This window comes from Artemia sp. Qi Xiang Cuo, chromosome 10 (assembly GCF_049724085.1).
Source record: "Artemia sp. Qi Xiang Cuo chromosome 10, ASM4972408v1, whole genome shotgun sequence".
Lineage (NCBI taxonomy): Eukaryota > Metazoa > Arthropoda > Branchiopoda > Anostraca > Artemiidae > Artemia > Artemia sp. Qi Xiang Cuo.
This window is the reverse complement of record NC_142803.1, coordinates 24,193,414-24,213,037: the sequence shown is the minus strand read 5'-3', so window position 1 is coordinate 24,213,037 and position 19,624 is coordinate 24,193,414. Positions and strand designations below refer to the sequence as shown.

Here is a 19,624-nt window from a genome sequence, read left to right as displayed (position 1 = left end):
CATTTTTATTTTTTTGCAGTTGGTATTTCGTTTGCTTTGCTCTGATGGTTTACTCGGCTTTTCTTTCGTTGAGCTTACTCTCTTAAAACTATAATGCTTACAGGTGTTCTTCAGAATTGCAAACTTTGTAATTTGGCTTGAAAAGTTAAAAAAAAACTAATCAGAACAACGAACCAATTTTTTTTCAAAACAAACTTTTACCATTAAAATTAATCAGAACGATAGTTTCTATTCTTGAATCCTCTTGTGTTTTTTTGTTGATAAGGATTAATTTTTACTTAGAAATCCTTCCCATGAACGATTTGATTTTTTTTTTTACTCTAGCCAAACCAAATAGCAGAAATATTTGTGGAAAACTGGAAAGTGGTCGTTTAGTCACAAATTATAACTTATTTCCCACTATTAAGGGCTAACACCAATTGCTAAGCAGTCACCCAATGACCCAAACACATTTACTTTATTTACAATTATGCATCCACGGTTTTTCCTTATTATGATCAATTTCATTTGGTTTCCTCATAATTAATTTATATCCCCAATTTCAATGGGGAAATATCCCCCCTTCACTGCGAAAGTCCATGGTTGACACAATCAAATAAGCAATTCGATTGGTGATACATTGGGGAAAATAGAACTGAGATTCTTTTTCTACATTTCTCTTATTACATCAATGTGAACAACGCGTAATAAGGTAACTAGACGGGTGACGTAAAGATGAAAATATCTGAGAAAAGGTAAAAAAAAACCTATTTCAGATAACAACTGGCTATACTCTACTTGTTTTTTCACTTGTCGTGCTCACCCGCCGTGAAAGTGAATACTGGCATAATTTTTAGAAAGTTTATGTTAGTATAATGAACGCATATCCAATTTGTTGTGTTTTGTACACTGCAAAATTTTTAATTTGGGTTAAGCTGATTTGTGGTGTATGGAACAAAACTCGACTCTGTCTTAGTTTCTTTACCGGAACTAATTAGTTTTTTTCCAGACAAGATCATTTACCAGGAAGAAAAGCTTTCGAGCCATATACTCCCGTACTAAGTGCAACTTAAGTTCACAATTCGATAATTAAATACAATTTTGGTCGAGTATTTAAAACTTATATTTTAATACTTTTTGGAGTACTTGAACCAAAACAGGCGTAGAAAATCCACCTAAAGAGAAACAAAAAATTACTCTGAATTCTATGATAGGCAAAAGAAAAACTACGGTGCTCAAATAAGGTGTACTCAACGTGCTATGTCGAGCCCCACAAACGGCAAATTTATCGGGAGTTAGCACTTATCTGTCATGGAAATACTTTTTAGCGACCATGGCTGGTATCACTAATTTTGTTGAATACGTAACCCTGGATTATCGTAAATCGTACGTCAGATTCGTTAGAAGAAAAAGTATAACATGTAAGCACTAAGGAAAAAAATTTGAGTTAAGTGTTATAGAGGTCTAGGTCCTGTATATTTATTTTACTGTGCATAATCTTTACAATTAATGTTAAAGCTAAATATGCAGACTATCTGAAAGGTTTTTCAAACCGGAAAATTTAACTAGGCAGGCTAGCCTATTTCAAAGTTCTTTTAGATAGGCTAGCCTATTTGTGGCTTAAAGATAGACCTGTCTTAGATAGCCTAAGTTAAGCCTACAATCTTGTGAGTTTTACTCCTCAATTCATGGTGAGAAACATTGTTTTATTGGAAAACTATTGATAAACCTAGTGTATCCTACAAATTTTTAAATATGGCACAAGCTAGGCAATTTGGCCTGGTCAAACCAAAATATTGGTAAGTTTTTACCAAATCATATTATTGAGTTAGGAATAAAGTGAATACACCATTCAATGCCTTTTTTTATGCTGATTACAAATATAATAACCATTTCTATTGGAAATGAGTTTCAGTCCCCCCCCCTCACCTAACCCCCACCCCCATATGTCAAATATGTATCCTGAATCGACATACATAGGGGGGGGGGGCAAAAAGTCATTTCCAATAGAAATGATTGTTAGGCCTATATTCATAATCAGCATAAAAAAAGACATGGAATGGTATATTCACTTTATTTGAAACTCAATAATATGATTTGGTAAAATTTACCAAAATATTTAGGTAGAAAATGGCTTCCTGTGTAAATTTTCTTTGATATGTTGGATTAACACAGAAGTTAGGACTGAGGCTTTTGTATCTAGGCCTAGTTCTAGAATTTAGGGGTTTCTAACTCTCTTAGAGAGTAGTTATTTTAGGTAAAAGATGATTTCAGGAATCAATCCACAACCTAAAATATACCTTAGGTGCATGGACTCTCCAGTAAATATTTTGATTAACAGAGTAGCCTATTCCTAAACTAAGAAACAAACTTAGGCCTATCCCTAGAATCAGAATTTCATCCTGAACCAAATGTGACATTTGTTTCTATTGCAAATTTCAATTTCAAGCCCTTCACAGAGCCTCAAAGATGATACCTTTTTCTCTTATTTTAGATATGGCCTGTGTTAGCATCAGTCTTGTTAAAACTGGTTTAGCCATAAGTTGAATCAAAAATGACAAAATCAAAAATCAATAAACGCATTAGAAACATGTAATATTGGCTATTTGCTTTGAAACTTTGAAACTTTAATATTTCAATTTGCTTGAAACTTTGAGATGGTACTTATGTATTATACTGCCTATACTCAATTGATTCATTTAAGTAGAACCTAATTAAAACTGATTTTTATGACCATTTATGAAATTCATTTAGTTTGCAATCTGTATTGATAGTGAATAGTGCCTGCTGATGGATGTCAAAATGAAATTTAGCATTTGCTTAGGATTGAAAAAGAGGCAATTAAATTTTATGTATAAACTTCATCCTGTAAATGCAGTTCTTAATGCCATCAATATATCCTGGGCAGCCTGAATTTTATAAGTTTCTTCTATAGTTTCTATAATTTTGTTAATAAAGTATTATATTTTCATCATATTTTGTGATATTTCAGTAGGATTGAGTATCAGAGAAACAGGTTCTACTTAAATGAAGCATAAAGAGTGTCCTGGCTCAATAGTAAACAACACTCTAAAAAATGGAATTTTGATACCAATAGATACATCAAAGGAATCAGATTTTTATGCTGATTTCAAATATATATACATACATTTCATCAAGTTTAATCTTACCCATCAAAACCTGCCTAAGAAAATTTGCCTTATTTTTGAAAAAAGGAGAAAATGCCCCCTAAAAATTATAGAACCTTAATGAAAATCCCACTATCAGATTTAGCATATCAGAGAACCCCACTCAAGCTCCTATCTGCAAAAATGAGGTATCTTGTATTTTTGCCAGAAGAAAGATCATGGATGCATGTTTTTTTGTTGTTTTTTCCCCCAGGGGTGATCATATCAACCCAGTGGTTGTAGAATATCACAGGGGGCTCATTTGAACAGAAATTAAAGTTTTAATGCTCTTTTTAAGTGAACAAAAAAAATTGAGGGCAACTATGCCCCCTCCCATGCTAATTTTTTCCCCAAAGTCACCAAATCAAAATTTTGAGATAGCCATTTTGTTCAGCATGATCAAAAAATGTAATAACTATGTCTTTGAGGATGGCTTAATCCCCCACAGTCCCAGGGGGAATGGCTCCAAGTTATGAACTTATGCGCACTGTTTAGGCCTACATATGGTTTTGGTTATTGAGAAGTATACAGACATTTACAAAGGGATTTTTTTCTGGTAGTGGGGGAGGGTCACAGGGGAAGTTTTCAAGGTCAAAGGGAGATTGCTATGAAGAAAGCACCAGATTTCCCAGCATTATTTAAAAAAGATTAAAAACCAAATATTTTTTTTTTACCTGAAAGTAAGGAGTGACATTAAAACTTAAAACAAACATCAGTTATTCCATATGTGAAATGGGCTGTCTGTTCCTCAGTGCCCTGCTCTTTATGCTTAAGTTTTTTGTTGCTTTGAAAAGTATAGTTGTCAGAAAGAGTGAAACTTTAGGGTAAAGAGCAAGGCATTGAGGAGGAGACAGCCCCTTTTATATGCAGAATAATTTCTGTTTGTTTTAATGTAGCTCCTTTCTTCCAGTTAAAAGAAACTTGTTTTTTTTATTTAATTATTTAATGGGAGCTTTGGTTTCTTCAAAACTTTTCTTTAAATTTGTGCTTTAAGCTCATTTTATCTGGAGTATCTCTAAGGATTCTGGTCCTGCCATGTTTGCTAGCACCCCAACTGATGTACAAATTGTAGATTTTTGGTATGGTCTCACCATTTCAGGTGACTGAATTTTAGCCACTTCCTTGTATGCTGGTCTTATAGCCTACAGTTTCTCTTACAGCTCAGCCCTGCCAGTTACAGATGCTGGGAGAAAATCTGACTCAGAAAATACATCTGGGTTAAATGGCTATATACCTTTCTTAACAAACCCTGCAGTTATGTCCTGAGGACTCATCTTTTGAATAAATTGTGCTTTTGAAAGTTGTGCGATTTCCACAACATACATTCTTTGGCCAAGATTTTATTGATGCAAAGAATCATAAGATTCTTTGACAGCAGGTTTCAAAGGACTAAGTTGATGTATCCAGTGGGTAGAGGCAGTGTGAACAATGGGCTGGTAGTGTGAGAAGCTGTATCTCTTTTTCTAAGCAAAAATTCATAGTTTGAATTGAAACATGGCTTTCATGAGCAATTCTCAAGCAGCAATAGGACAGGATTTTAAAAAGTTGCATTGACTTGCTTCTGAAAATGTTGAATAGACAAGTAAAAGTTGTCTTCTGTCATCCAACCACTTGTATAGGCAAGGCTAACACATCCAGGGTGGCTGTATTGAAACATCCTTTCAGGGGTGTTTTAACATAAGGAAGGACATACAGTGGGGGAATTGTCTGTCGACTTGCACCTACAAAACACAGCAAGGTGACTTTCTTGCATTTGCAGCTGACACAGTTTGTTGAACCTGTTTTCTTCCTTTCTTGGCAACAGCACAATGGGCTTGTACAACAGTAGAAAGTCTCGTTTCATCACAGTTCCACATTCTAGTTTGTCCAAATTGATTATGAACATAAAGTGAATTGAAGTCTTCAAAAAATTGTTTGATAACTGCAGCATTAGATTCTGCTGTTCTTGCTTGACTGGAGTTTTCTGGTGTCTCATCTTTGTCTCTGTCTTATCAAGCCAGCCATTTCTTATTTATCGAATTTTTGGGGCAGAACAATAGACAACATCAATGCCCAATTATAATCCAACTTTATAATGGCCTTTGGCATCAGACATTGGTTCATTAAGCTATATTGCTGAAGGTAGTTGCTGAGCTCTTTCTTTTGTTTTTCAGTAAACACTGTTCATAGGAATCTCAATTGCCTCTGAGGCTGCTAATTTTTCTGCCTGGGCTGTTTTAGTTCCTTCAGTTTCACTTTCACAAAGATGTTTCTTTGTGTGCTTTACAGCATCATACATGGTACTGTTGTCTTTCTTAAGCCTAACTCTTTAGCAGTTTTACCAAAGGACTCCACAGTCTTTTTGAGTTTCTTCTGGTTAGGAAAACTACAACCAGTTCTCAAAAATGGTCTGACCATCTAAAAAAGAGGGCCTCTCTTGCTCATGCTCAAACAAAAGACTTAAAGTACCAATAACATAAAAAAAAAAAAAAAATTTTGCCTCCAAGACAGATCTGGATTTCACACTTGGAAATGGCAATTTTCTAAGCTTTTTCTTTTGCTCGTTTTGAAGTTACAAATTTTTACAGGCACCACATTTTGTCAGAAATGCCTCCCAGGACCTTGAAAAAAAACTTGTTTATTGAATTTTAAAGCATTTCTTATAATTAAATTTCAAACACTAGCAGGCCACTGTGTCCCAAAGACAGCTACATCCTTCAAGGGAAAGGCTAGGCTTTCTTAACCTATTTGGCACCACATGCAACTAGCTTGTTTGATTGATTGTTCACTATCCTTTTCGTTTTCATTTGGGGGCAATTACTACCAACCCCAGCATAAATGTAGAACTGCAAACAGGTTATTTCCACAGAAGTCTAAATAGTGTTTTTCCCTAATCTCACAGGATGTATAGAATCATGTAAGTTCCCAAATAGCTAATGCATATAATGAGATTTCATTTTCATTGTTCTTGGTACTTTAAGCACTTATTTCCATTAACATTACAACCATAATTATAGACAATGGCATAAACTGTGAAAAAAAAATCTAATATCCAGTGCTAACTGTAAGTAACAGATGAAGCAAAAATGTGTGCATTGATTTTTGGCACTTTAAATAGGCCCAAATATGTTTTGTCTCCAATGTGCTTAACTTACTGAGGATACACAAAGGGAATTTCTTTTAAAGTTTGTGTGTATCAGTGGTGGATCCAGGCCCCCCCCCCTAGCATAGTCTAAATTAGTATGATTTACTTAATTAACTCAAGTTTGCGTGAACTAAACTTGCTCCTAATGCAAGTTTTTATCAGATCAACCTGTTTTGTGCCCTCCTTCCCTAAGATTTTTTTATTGGATCAAACCTAGTTTGCCCCCCCCCTCCTAAAAAAATTCGGATCCGCCCCTAGTGTGTATTGATTCTTAACACCCCATATATTATTTTCTTTGATTCGCATAAAACTTTCACATGCTTTTTTTTTTTATTGAATCTTAGCATATGTATATTTTTTTGTTTAGCTGATCTCCTTGAAAATTTCAGGGCAGGTCCCCTTTTTTATAAATGACCTTGATATGCATTTATTAAAAAGAAAACAACAGTACCAACAAAACAGATCAAAGGGTGTGTACAGGATGGCTTCAGCCCTGTAGAAAACAGAAATTGGCTTCAGCCCTGTAGAAAAAACAGAAAACAGAAAACATTTAATCTACACAAATAAAAATCCCCCTCCTTGTCTGTTGAAAAGTTTTAAGTCAAAATATTGTCAAATTACTAAGGGCTAGGAAAGTGAAATTTGATTGTTTGAATTGGTTAAAAGGAAGCTTTTGCAATCATATATATAATAAATTATGGAGAACCAGAAATTCAATTTTTTAACAAAAAGACCCCCATATGCAGTTTTAGTATTAGCAGGCATACAAAAATTACAGATGTGAGTCAAACATCAGCAAAAAATATGTGGTGCCTAATAGCTTCAGAAGGTGTGGCTTTCCTTTGAAGGCATCTTAGGAAATCAATATATTGTAAATGTTTGAATAATAAATGATAAAAGCATTCACAAATATAACTAATTTATTTTGCTTATTTATTTTCATGGTTCAATGTGACAACACTGACAAAAGTGTGGTACTGCCCTAAAAGCTTTAGAGTTAATAATAAAAAAAAAGTTTTCAGGTATTGACAGACCAAAACTGGGTCCAGGGGCAAAAATGCTTTTATTTTGGTGTCCTTTAACAAGCTACTGTACCAAGGTACTGTACAAGGTACCAAAGTAACAAGGTACTTTAACAAGCTACTGCACAATCATACTGCTGATCAAAAGTTTTGATTGAACACACACATTTTGTCAAATTTTTTTATTGGAATCTAGTATTTTAACTGCAAATAAAAAAAAGCTGTAAAAACCAAGTGGATTCCCGAAACTAAAATGTCAGAGTAAGTGAAACAGAAATTGAATTTAAAAAAATATTTCCTAAAGAGAAGTTCTCAAAGAAAAGTCACAAGCCATGACTTTTTAAGCTTCAAGAGCCGTTGAAGTTAAAAACGATGAGAAATAAGTCATATGATAGGCTAATCTAAACTTAAAGCAAAAAGAAATTACTATGGAAGAACAAATTGAATTGAAAAAAAAAAACAATAAATAAAATAGATAATAACTTCAAATGCAAAATTAATAGATTCTCCTATGGATCAGTAGATGAATAGTAAGGTGAATAGAAGTTAAAGTAATCAATTCAAACTTAAAGAGGACACAACTTACCGCAATTTAGAGTAGGGCTACCACACCCCTAAACCCTCTCAAGGCCAAAGAATTCTTTTTGCTTTAATGAAAACAAGAAATATCTTAAATTATTTCTTTTTCATCATAAAAAAAAAAAAAAATCGCCAAGACTTCCAGGTACAAATATCACCATATTTTAATAATTAGTCTGGTTTCATTAGTTTAGTGTGCAGTAAGCTTTATTCTTACTTTCTTTTAGTATGTATTTTGAGCATATAGAAAATTCAGAAATAGGAAATAGAGAAATAGAAGATTTCAGGTAACATAACATGAATATAAATACACCAATTCAATATATTGCTTCAACAAACTAAGCAGATTGCTTAAAAAAATACCATGTTCATTAAAAAGTTTTATTTAGGTATCAAATTTCTGCATGTTTTGCATGTAATAGAATCAAATTGAAAAGTTTTGATAGAAATGTTACTTTTCTTAATTAGTAAAATTAAATTGGAAGTCACAAATTAATTATTCTAAGAATTCTTTTTCTTTCCTGTAATCTTGAATATGATAGTGACTTGATTTTGTGTTGATGTTTTGACAAATGAAAACCATAGTGTTCACAGTTCATGTAGTTTCTAGTAAAGTCCTATTGACACTCTAACATTGTGGTAGGATTCAGGGAGGGTTGGGTTAACCCAATGTTTGCAGGAGCTCTTATTTTTGGACCCGGATTAGCATTGTGAATTTTTGATGTTATATTGTTGATGTTAGAACAAATGAAAACATAATCCAATGCTCAAAACACAAATTGTTCTCAGTAAAGCACATAACACTCTGGTCTTTAGAGGCTTTAGGGGGTGGTGATCTGTTATTAACTTTATGTTTCATGTGATTATCCATGTTTGTTTTAGGTTTCATTTATTTATTCATACTAATTTCTGTTCATTTTAGTTTGGATTATTTAGTTTGACACTCTTACCTTGTAGTAGGCTTCAGGGAGGGTTTGGTTAATCCCATGGCTGAGGAGGCTCTTATTTAAAACCCTGATTAGCATTGTGAATTCATTTTGATGTTATATTGTTGATGTTAGAACAAACAAAACATAACCCAGTGCTCAAAACACAAATTGTTCTCAGTAAAGCACATAACACTCTGGTCTTTAGAGGGTTTAGGGGGTGGTGATGGTTGTTCTATTTTTTGTTTGTGGTAGGTTTTTTTTTCTTAAGTTTGCCTTGATTATTCATTGGCTTTTCTAAAAGTTTCTGGATCCTTCTTTTGCGGGATCTATTATTAATTTTATGTTTGATGTGATTATCCATGTTTGTTTTGGGTTTTATTTATTCATCCCTACTAATTTCTGTTCATTTTAGTTTGAATTTTAATGGATGGTTTTCTTTATCCTCATTTTAGGGCTTAGCCTCTTTGCCTTTCCTCTTTGTTTCTTAGAAAAAACTCCTTGTCAGAAAATATTTTCTTTTCTTTATATAAACATTAGGAAAAGATTGGAAAATGAGCTAAAATCCCTGCTCAACTTTTCCAACTAACAATATCCAATATCAAATTCACAATAAATGAGAAACAAATAGATTAGAACTTAAAACCAAACCAAAAGGCCAGCAATTGTTTTGTTTCCCTCAAAATTCAGGAGCATAAAGATAAGTAAAAACAAGTTGCACAATCACTCAAATGAACCAAACAAGGCAATGGTTTTCGAAAAAAAGAAAAATAACACTGCACAATAGACTTAGAAAAAAAATTATAAACAATATCAAATAATAAAAAAAACAACTTTCAAGTGTTTATTAAATTCCTGAAAGAAGAAAAAAGGTTGTTGATAGAGAGAATGTTTTCAGATTAATGATAGAAGCTATCCATTGTGGTCTTAGCTACTTCTAAATATTTGTTAATACTGAACCTGAAGTCTAGTTTAGTGTTATTAAAACAAATAAGAAAACCAAATAAAAATTTACAGTGATTAAACTAACAACCGCAAATTGATGAAAATTCCTAGAACTTATATATAGAAATACTCCAAGCCCAGTTATAGGTTTGTAAGTCTTGTAGACGAATGTAATAAAGTCCAAAAAAGTTACGCACTGTGAGCAACTTTTTGGACTTTATTGTCACAATGCCACATTCTGCTGTTAAAAAGTATCTAGATGGGTCATGACTGGGAAAATTCGTTTCTCCTCCCAGCCCTGTTAATATTTTTCATAAATTGTCTGCTGACTCAAATTAGATACCCATGAAAGTTTAAAACCTTGAGCATAAGTAGGAGGAGTTTCAAAGCGTCACTTGTTTGTTGAAAAATCAGTTGTTTCCATGCTTTGTGTGGTTTTAGAAAAGGTAGAGGATGTGTCAACCAAATTTTCACTCTTAGGTTAATCACTAAGAAGTACCTTACTTATCAAACACCTTTGGTCCTCAGTTTTATACATTATGAGCAAGCATTTGATTCTGTAGATAAAAGAGCTTTAGGAAAGGTCCTATCCTTGTATGGTATACCAGACAAATACATTAAAAAGTGATTAGTGCTATGTATGAGAATATCACTGCTGCAGTTACTGTAGAAAATTAGGTTAGCAGCTGGTATTGTATTAAATCAGGAGTTAAGCAGGGTTTGCTTTATCCCCCTTTATATGCATCAGTTTGATGGAATTTGTCTTAAGGAGCACAGCAAAGGCAATGGGTGACCACGGAATCAAATGGAGATGGAAAAAGTCTCCTGGACTTAGACTATGCTGATGATCTAAGCATCCTAGATGTGGGCAAAATAAATGAAGTTTTAGAGGTTTTGTGAGTTTGGGGTGCTTGATTAGGTTTAAATGTTAATGTTAAGAAGACTAAGTCACTAAGGCTAGGAATAAATGAAGATGAAAAGGTAACTTTGGGTAACAAAAAGATTGATCAGGTGGACAGCTTCACTTATCTTGGTAGTATTATTAGTAAAGATGGCGGAAGCAGGGAAGATGTTTAAAGGAGAATGGCCAAGGCTCATGGTGTTTTTTCTCAGTTAAAAAAAGTTTTGAAGAATTGGAAGATAAGTTTGCAAACCAAGATTCAAATAATGGAAGTTACAGTGATAATAGTAGTCAAATGTGGCTCTGAAGCATGGGTGCTCCAAAAGTGGATGATGATTTGCTAGATGTTTTCCAGAGAAATTGCCTACAGATTGTTCTAGGTAACTAGCTGACTGACTGTATTTCAAACAGTAGGCTCTATGAAAAGAGCGGTTGAATTGTGCTTTCTAGGGCTATAATGAGAGAAAGGTTGAGATGGCTAGGGTATGTTCTGTTGGTGAAGGATGACAGATTGTTCTTTTTGGTCAATCATCTAGGGCTAAAGGGAAAGCAGGTTGACCATGGTTGGGGTGGGATGATGTCATAAAGAAAAATTTAAAGGAAATGGGAACTTCCTGGGAGGGTGTTAAGAGGGAGGTTTTGAATATACTGGGACAAAGAGGAACGTGCGTAGCTGTCCTGGCCTCAGGCGGCTTGATGCTGCCGTGAGTTGTTAGTAGTAGTAGTAGTAATTTTACTTTCTACAGCAACTAAAATGAAATTAAAGTTATTTTTAAAAAAATGTTATTCTTTTCACCAAACAAAGCTCAGTCTCCTGGGGCTAGAATTTAAAATTCTAAGTGTCAAGACTCCCAGTACTTTCTGATTATTTCTTCTAATAATAACCAGTACCACTTTATTTTTACTTTTTTTTGTTAAAGTGATGTAATCAAGTTTTATTATGCCTGTACATGAAAGCAATTGATATATTTAATCAACCTAAAGGATAATGCATAGGCTGGTATAGATTGGTTGTCCAAAGTCAAAGTACATGCATTTCTTTCATAAAATTGTATTGCAGGAATAGCATTGTCATTCTGAATCACTGAAGTATATATTATAGGGTGGCCATTGGCCCACAGAAAAAGACCACTTGATAAGTAGTCTGAAAATCTGAGTCTAATAAACCAATGTCTTTGTTTTGCCTCTTTTGATAACAATAGCAAAGTTCTAAAAGCTTCCATGGAAAATATTTACTTCAAGTTGTTTTAAGTGCTTTCAAATATTAAATTTTTTACCTTTGAAATTTTTTGCAACTAAAAGTAAAGAGCAACATTCAAACATACAATAAATACAAATATCAGATATGTATGAGAAGGAGGAGTAGTCGCTGATCCCTTAACCTCCCTTACTTCATACTAAAGTTTAAACTTCTTTTTTTCAAAGCATTTTAGAGCATAATTAATATAGCCAGTTGGTAATTGGAAGTGTTTTTTTTTTAACCAATTGCCCCAACCCCACTCATCTATACCTCAGTAGTTTTTGCACAACTATGAGCTACTGGGCATGAATGAATCTTCAAATTAGTCAACTCACTTAATTGATGCTTACAAACCCTTGTAGCGGTGTAGTGGAAGAAGCCATACCTGCAATTTAGGGGGTCTCAGGTTCAATCCCCACACGATACAATGGGGGAAAATTCTTTATTATAATTCCTTAACCACACAGTTGCTTACAAATGATCTTAATCCATGTAACAGCATTGATGTAGTAAAAAGTGATTATCTTCTTCTTTCTTCTTCTATTTAACGGCAGACGAGCTTTTCAGTAATACTATTTAGCCCTTTTACTTTTGCTTCAATCTGTGGGCTACAGAGCTACTGGCTTGATTGCCTCATATTTATTAGATATTTTCAGATATCTTTCAGTAGATCTTTTGACTCTAGGAGTTCAACTATGAGATGATAGATTTCGATTTCTATGCTCTGTGTGCAGGTATAGTTGGCTAGGCTCTTGGCTGATTGTGAGATTTTGTGGTGTTCGAAGCATTTTAACAGATTACAAAGCAAGGTATGTTGTGCAGGCGTCAGCATATTACATTCAAATAGGCAATGGTCAATTGTTTCATTATTCATATTACAATGCCTGCAAAGAGGGGACAGGGGGATTGAACCATTTGAATTAGAAAACTTATATGAGAATGCAAGAAAATTTAGTCCATTTGTTCCAGAACGAATTTTATGATAAGTTTTGATTATCTCCTATGTATTATTGTTTTTTTCTTCTTCCTCTGGGCAAAGCAGACAATGGATCATTTGACTGGAAATTATAAGTTGTAGAATTATTTTAGGGGGCAACAATTTTTCAGAGTGCAACTTGCTATTTTTCAATGCCTCTGGACACTTTACAGCCTGAATAAAGATTTGCTTGAAATTTTATTGGGAAAGTGGAAATTTTGATTTTCCCAACTTGTTACAGGAGCACCTTGAAGTATTGAGTGGAAACTTTCAGGGCATGTTGAGGGGGTTGTTGAACTAACCAAAAGCTACTATATGCATAATGATGCTATAAATACTATTGCTACTAGCCCTACTGCTACTATTATTACTACTATTGAGGCTAAGGATATTAAGGTAGTACTTTCAGGGAATGTCTAGGAAAATGTTGAACTAAATCAAAACGCACTATTTGTAAGCAGGCCAGTAAAGTGCAAATTATGTTCTGATCTTTAGAAGGCACAGGGGGCGTTATCCTTACTCCTTTTTGCGGTAGTTTCTGCTCATTTTAAGTTTGATTTGGTTATTTATTTTAATATCTGTTTCTTTGGGGCTTCATTTATTGATTGATAGTGACTTAAGGTCATTTTATACTTAAAAAACTATTAGCTTTATTTTTGATCATCTTCAGTTTATTTGTAGCTCTTTACCGTATTTTTTTTGAAAAACTTCTTTTGTGGATACAGTTTTTTTTAAAGTTTAGTTCTAAAAGAGTCATACAGGGATTTTCGATCTTATTATCAGAGGGCCCTAAGTTGAATCTTTATTAAATGATAACAATTAAAAATCAATAACATCGTAATATGCCTCTTAAATCAAAACGCACTCAGTGTATATTTCCCAAAGGGATTTAATTTCCTTCTAAATGTTTGTATTTAAGTGTATCTGGACTTTTTATTACAAATATGTGGCTTTTATTGTAAATTAGAAGTAAAAAAAACTTATTAAATACATGTTTTTACAAATGGTGTTTGATTTCCCTCAAAACTGGTTTTAGGGATTTTCTGAGCTTATTGGTTTTGAATTTTCAGGTAGTGTTTTGCCCCTTTAGCAGGCCCAAGTCCTTGAGACTATTCCATTTCAATGCCTCCTCTCCACCTCTAATTTTGTGTACACAGGAATGCTATACCTTTTTTTACTTATAATCAATTAGGTATTATTTTGTGAATGGTCCTAAATTATCAAATGTTGATCATACAAAAGTAATTTCTTAGACTACAAATGCTTTCCATTTACAAAATTGGTCAAATCAAAATATAATGAAAATGGGTATAACATTAAAAAAAGTGGACAAAATAAGCAGCAAACTTCTAATAATAAAGAAATTTGAATATTTCAACTTCGCGTCCGGAAGTCTTTATGAACAAAAAAAAAATTTTTTTTGCTTCTAAAGGCTTCTGGACGTGAAGTCGAAATATTAGGATTGATTATTATCTAAAGCTTGTTGATTCTTTTTTTTTCACTGCTTTTTCCACTGCTTAAATGTAACTTTCAATCTTGTTTTTTGTTTTCCTTTTCTTCGTAAGTTTTGTTTAATTTCGCTTAATACATTTTTTTCGCTTTTAAAGGCTTCCGGACGTGAAGTCGAAATATTAGGATTGCTTTATTATTTGAAGTTTGTTGATTTTTTTCCCCTGCTTTTTCTAAAATGTTCACTAATTTTCACTAAATTTTCACTATAGTTTTAGTTGTTAAATTTTGATCACCCAAAATCATTAAGGTTGTAGTTAGACTGTAGTTGATCCAAAAACACTAATTATATTTTTAATAATGTTGTTTGATTTCTTGTAAACTTAATATTTAAAAGTTTTTTTTGAGATTGTTGATCATAAATGCAAGGCTAATATTTGTAATATACAGGTTAAAATCAAAACACTTTAAAGATATTTTTCACAAATGGTGTTTGACTTTGATCAAAGTTAGTATCTACTAATTTTTGAAATTGTTAATTACAGATCTGAGGCTGACATGGCAATTTAGAAGCCCATACTCATTTTATGGCTACTCTTGCCAAAACTACACCAGTCATCTTTAACTAGGTTGTTATTATTGAAAACCATACGTTTGGGTTTCGTCCTCTGAGGCACTGCAAAAAGCTATTCACTATTACACCTGAAAGTTATTCATTGTTACGCCTTATAAATCACACTGCCACTTAAAAAAAAAAAAAATCTGGAAAGAGCGGTATTGATGTTGATTTTACTAGTTGAAAACTTCGTTCGCCTAATAACCTGATTGCACCCAATTGCTGATGTTCTTGAAGACAAAAATTTGCCGAATAAGTAGATTAGCCTACCATGAAATCTTACACTACTGTACCAAGATGAATGAAACCAGGTTTCTACTGCAATTATTAGTTATTGTTATTGATGAAACTTTTTAGCAGACATAGCAATTAAAAACGAATAAAGGTTAAAATTGTCTTTACTTTTCATGCAAAAACTTCATTTTCTTAATTTAATTGTATATGATAGCAATTCATTTTGTATGCAATGCATTTATGGTTAAGGATGAATGCGTTATCACGTGGTAGTGTCACCTGTGAAGCCGAGAGGGTCTATAATAAACTTTTGTGTAGTTCTAAACCAATGAGAGTTCCAGCTGAAATGAGTTTTTGCTCAATTGTGTTCAAAATTTTCTTTTGGCTGTACGGAATGGCAGAATTTTGACACCTTGCTGAGGCACCATTTTTTTTCTTATTTAAGAGGGATATAGGCTATTTTCATAGATATGAGTAGTATCGCCATAATACATTTAAAGTGACAGATAGAAAATTAACATGGGATTTTTAATGTGCCCTGTTTCAAGCGCACGCCCTGTTTCCAGCTGGCAAGATTCTCATGCCCTCCCGGGATTCCAGGTGTTGTGACGCAATTTTGTTTCAATATTAGAACGAACACAGATGGTAAGATTCCCATGACACACCCCTCACTGCTTTCCAGATGTCAAATAGGGAATTAGCATAGGATTTCCAGATGTCAGATAGGGAATTAGCATGGGATATAAAGGGTGCATAAGTGGAGTAATGGGTGCATAAGTTGAGCTACTAGTCCCTCAAGACATCGCACCTGTGCAATGCGGTCCCTTGTTTCTACCAATCAGCTGGCAAGATTCCCATGACATCCCCCTGCTTTCTAACGGCCATTACACCCCAAATGCAAGCAGTCATGGATATCCCGGAATACAAACGGTCCCCGGTTTCAACCGGTCCCTGTTTTAGCGGTCCCGCGGCGCCATGTTTCCGTGACCAGGTGACGCGATCTTGTTTCACCATCACAAGGAACACAGATGGCAAAATTCCCATGACACGCCCCTGCTTTCAACCGGCCTGTACTCCCGGAATACAACTGGTCCCTGTTTCTACCGGTCCCTGGATTCTGCAACACCCGGGTATTCCCATGACCAGGTGTAAAAGAGGATGACGCCATCGTGTGTGACTTAATAGTTCACAGTATTCTGTCCTAGTTAATATATTCTAGATATAACCAATTGCGCGTGAGGGAATTTCCCATGTTCCACTAACAAGAATGAGGTGTTTTGTGCACCTGCAAAAATTGGCATGCAGGTGGAGAATGATCTATTTCCAGAAATTGTGCTTGCTCTTAAGGTATTTTTAGTAGTAAAGGCAAAAGGGGACTACAATATGCTTAAACTGTGTAAACGTTTAGGTATTGAAGACTCATCCTAAACAATAAATCTTTCAAAAACACAGACCTTTGTAAATAAAATTTCTATTAATTAAAACAAAGAAAAAAAGTAAAAAAACATGACAAAAAAAAAATAAACGTAAAAAAGCTTATAAAGAATAATGTATAACCAAAAAGAACCATGCATTAAAGAAAAATACATCCTAGCTGTCATTTTCAGACGGGCAAGATTTATGTTAGATGTAAACTTAGGCTATATTGAGGTATTTCTGAGAGCTATTAACGAAAGCGCCACGTTTTCAACGAGCTAAGCTTATGAATATTTACCCACCTTGATATTTCGCAAGCCAAACCTTTCATGATGCTCCACACAAAAACCCTGCAACACCATGGTATTACGTAGCTATCCTCCATGGCATCCTCGTAACCTCCGTTATCACCCCTAGGACATTTTCAACCTTTTTCTCTCAAAAATAAATTTTGTAAACCTAAAAATGACCATTGTTTTTAATTGGACAACGGAAACTTGCCATTTCATTGCTAGATTGCGATGTTCCATGGTAATTCTGAGCCTGTGACACTGAATGGTTGACACACGACAGCCTCTAGCAAGGATTATCCCAAATATGCCACTTTTCTGGTGGTATTTTTCCAGCAAAAATACTAAAACATGCAGAGGGGAAATTCTATTTCAAGAAATTATTGTTTCCAAGGCAAATATGTAATTAGGGAAATTCTGAAAATACAGTGTTTTTGAGACAAGACTGTGCAACTGGAAAAACAAAATCATGTGTCAATAGAAGAAAAGCATGGGTCCTAGCAGGTAATTCCGCATCATCACCTCAAATCATTACCATCATCACCATCACAGACATCACATCATCACCTCAAAGACATTTTTCAGACATGTTTTTTTGTTTGAAACATATGACTCAGAATGTTTTATAGTGCGTTGTTGTCGTGTATCTTGTCTGTGTTACCTCTCTTGATGTTTTCAAAAGTGAATTTTGGAAGTTTTTTTCGTTTGAAACGTATGACTCAGGATGTTTTTATAGTGTTGTGTTATGGGTTATGTTGTCTATGTTACCTCTGTTGCTGTTTCAAAGTCCATTTTGGAAGTTTTTTTCCTTTGAAACCTATGACTTAGGACATTTTATAGTGTTTCGTCGTGGTTTATCTTGTCAGTGTTACATCTCTTGATGCTTTCAAAGAACATTTTGGAAGTTTTTTTGTTTGAAACGTATTTCTTAGGATATTTTTGTAATGTCGTGTGCTGGTTTATCATGTCTGTGCTACCTCAGTTGATGTTTCAAAGTGCATTGTGGAAGTTTTTTCCGTTTGAAACGTATGACTCATAATGTTTTTTGTAGTGTTATTTCGTGGTTTATCATCTCAGTGTTACTTGCCTTGTTGCTTTCAATGTGCGTTTTGGTAGTTATTTTGTTTGAAATATATGACTAAGAATGGCTTATGTAGTGTTTTGTCGTGATTTATCTTGTCAGTGTTACCTCTCTTGATGTTTTCAAAGTGCATTTTGGAAGTTTTTTCGTTTTAAACGTATAACTTAGGATATTTTTTGGTAGTGTTGTGTTTAGGTTTATTTTATCAGTGCTATCTCTGTTAATGTTTTCCAGAGTACATTTTGGAAATTTTCTTGTTTGAAATATGTGACCCAGGATGTTTTTGTAGTATTGTGCCGTGGTTTATCTTGTCTGTCTTACCTCTGTTGATGTTTAAAAGTGCATTTTAGAAGTTTTTCTTTTGAAAGATATGACTGACAATGTTTTTATAGTATTGTGTCGAGGGTTTTCTTGTCAGTGTTTTGTCTCTTGATGCTTTCGAAGTGCAATTTAGAAGTTTTTCGTTTGAAATATATGACCTAGGAATTTTGTTGTTGTAGTGTTGTGTTGTTTTTTATCATGCGTGTTTTACCCCAGTTGATGTTTCAAAGCGCATTTTGGAAGTTTTCTTGTTTGAAAAGTGTGACTCAGGATGTTTTTTATACTGTTGTATTGTGGTTATCTTGTCTATGTTACCTTTCTTGATGTCTTCAAAGTGTATTTTAGAATTTTTTTTTGTTTGAAACGTGTGACTCAGGATGTTTTTATAGTATTGTGTCATGGTTTATCTTGTCTGTGTTAGCCCCAGTTAATGCTTTCAAACTTCACATTGGAAGTTTCTCGTTTGAAACGTAAGATTCAGGATATTTTTTTGTTGTGTTGTGTCGTGGTTTATCTTGTCTGTGTTACCTCTGTTAATGTTTTCAAGGAGCATTTTGGAAGTTTCTCGTTTTAAAACGTATGACTCAGGATGTTTGTACGGTGTTTTGTCATGCTTTGTCTTGTCAGGGTTACCCCAGTTGATGTTTAAAGTGCATTTTGGAAGTTTTTAGTTTGAAACGTATGATTCAAATAGTGGTGTGTAGTGATTTATCTTGTTAATGTTACCTCTCTTCATGTGTTCAATGTGCATTTTGGATTTTTCTCGTTTTAAACGTATGACTCGGGATGTTTTTATAGTGTTGTGTTGTGGTTTATCTTGTCTGTGTTTCCTCTGTTTATGTGTTCAAGATGCATTTTCGAAGTTTTTCGTTTGAAACTTATGACTGAAGATAGTTTTGGAGTGTCGTGTTGCGGTTTAACTTGTCAATGTTAAATCTGTTGATCTTTCAAAGTGCATTTTGGAAGTTGATTAGTTTAAACCGTGTGACTCAAGATATTTTTGGAGTGTTGTGCTGTGGTTTATCTTGTCACTTCTACATCTGTTGATGTTTCAAAGTACATTTTGGAAGTTTTTCCTTTTGAACCGTATAACTCAGAATGTTTTTATAATGTTGTGTTGTGGTTTTTCTTGTCTGTGTAACCTCTGTTGATGTTTCAAAGTGCATTTTGGAAGTTTTTTGTTTGAAACGTGTGACTCAAGATATTTTTAGTGTTATGTTGTGGTTTATCTTGTCAGTGTTAAATCTGCTGATCTTTCAAAGTGCATTTTGGAAGTTGATTAGTTTAAACCGTGGGACTCAAGATATTTTTGGAGTGTTGTGTTGTGGTTTATCTTGTCACTTCTACATCTGTTGATG

At 34.0% G+C, this 19,624-nt stretch overlaps 1 protein-coding gene across 2 annotated transcripts in view; it reads left to right on the top strand.

Annotated features, from left to right (window-relative positions):
* The first annotated feature begins 1,414 nt into the window (after nucleotides 1-1,414).
* The window catches only part of LOC148947605 (uncharacterized), a 105,246-nt gene continuing 87,036 nt past the window's right edge, over nucleotides 1,415-19,624 (top strand). Inside the window, exon 1 of one of the 2 annotated variants that reach the window (XM_089096165.1) lies at nucleotides 1,415-1,447. The gene's annotated coding sequence lies outside the window, so the exon portion shown is untranslated. Of the gene's footprint in view, nucleotides 1,448-1,560; nucleotides 1,671-19,624 lie in introns of those variants that run through there. The other variant, XM_089096166.1, reaches the window with a different exon arrangement.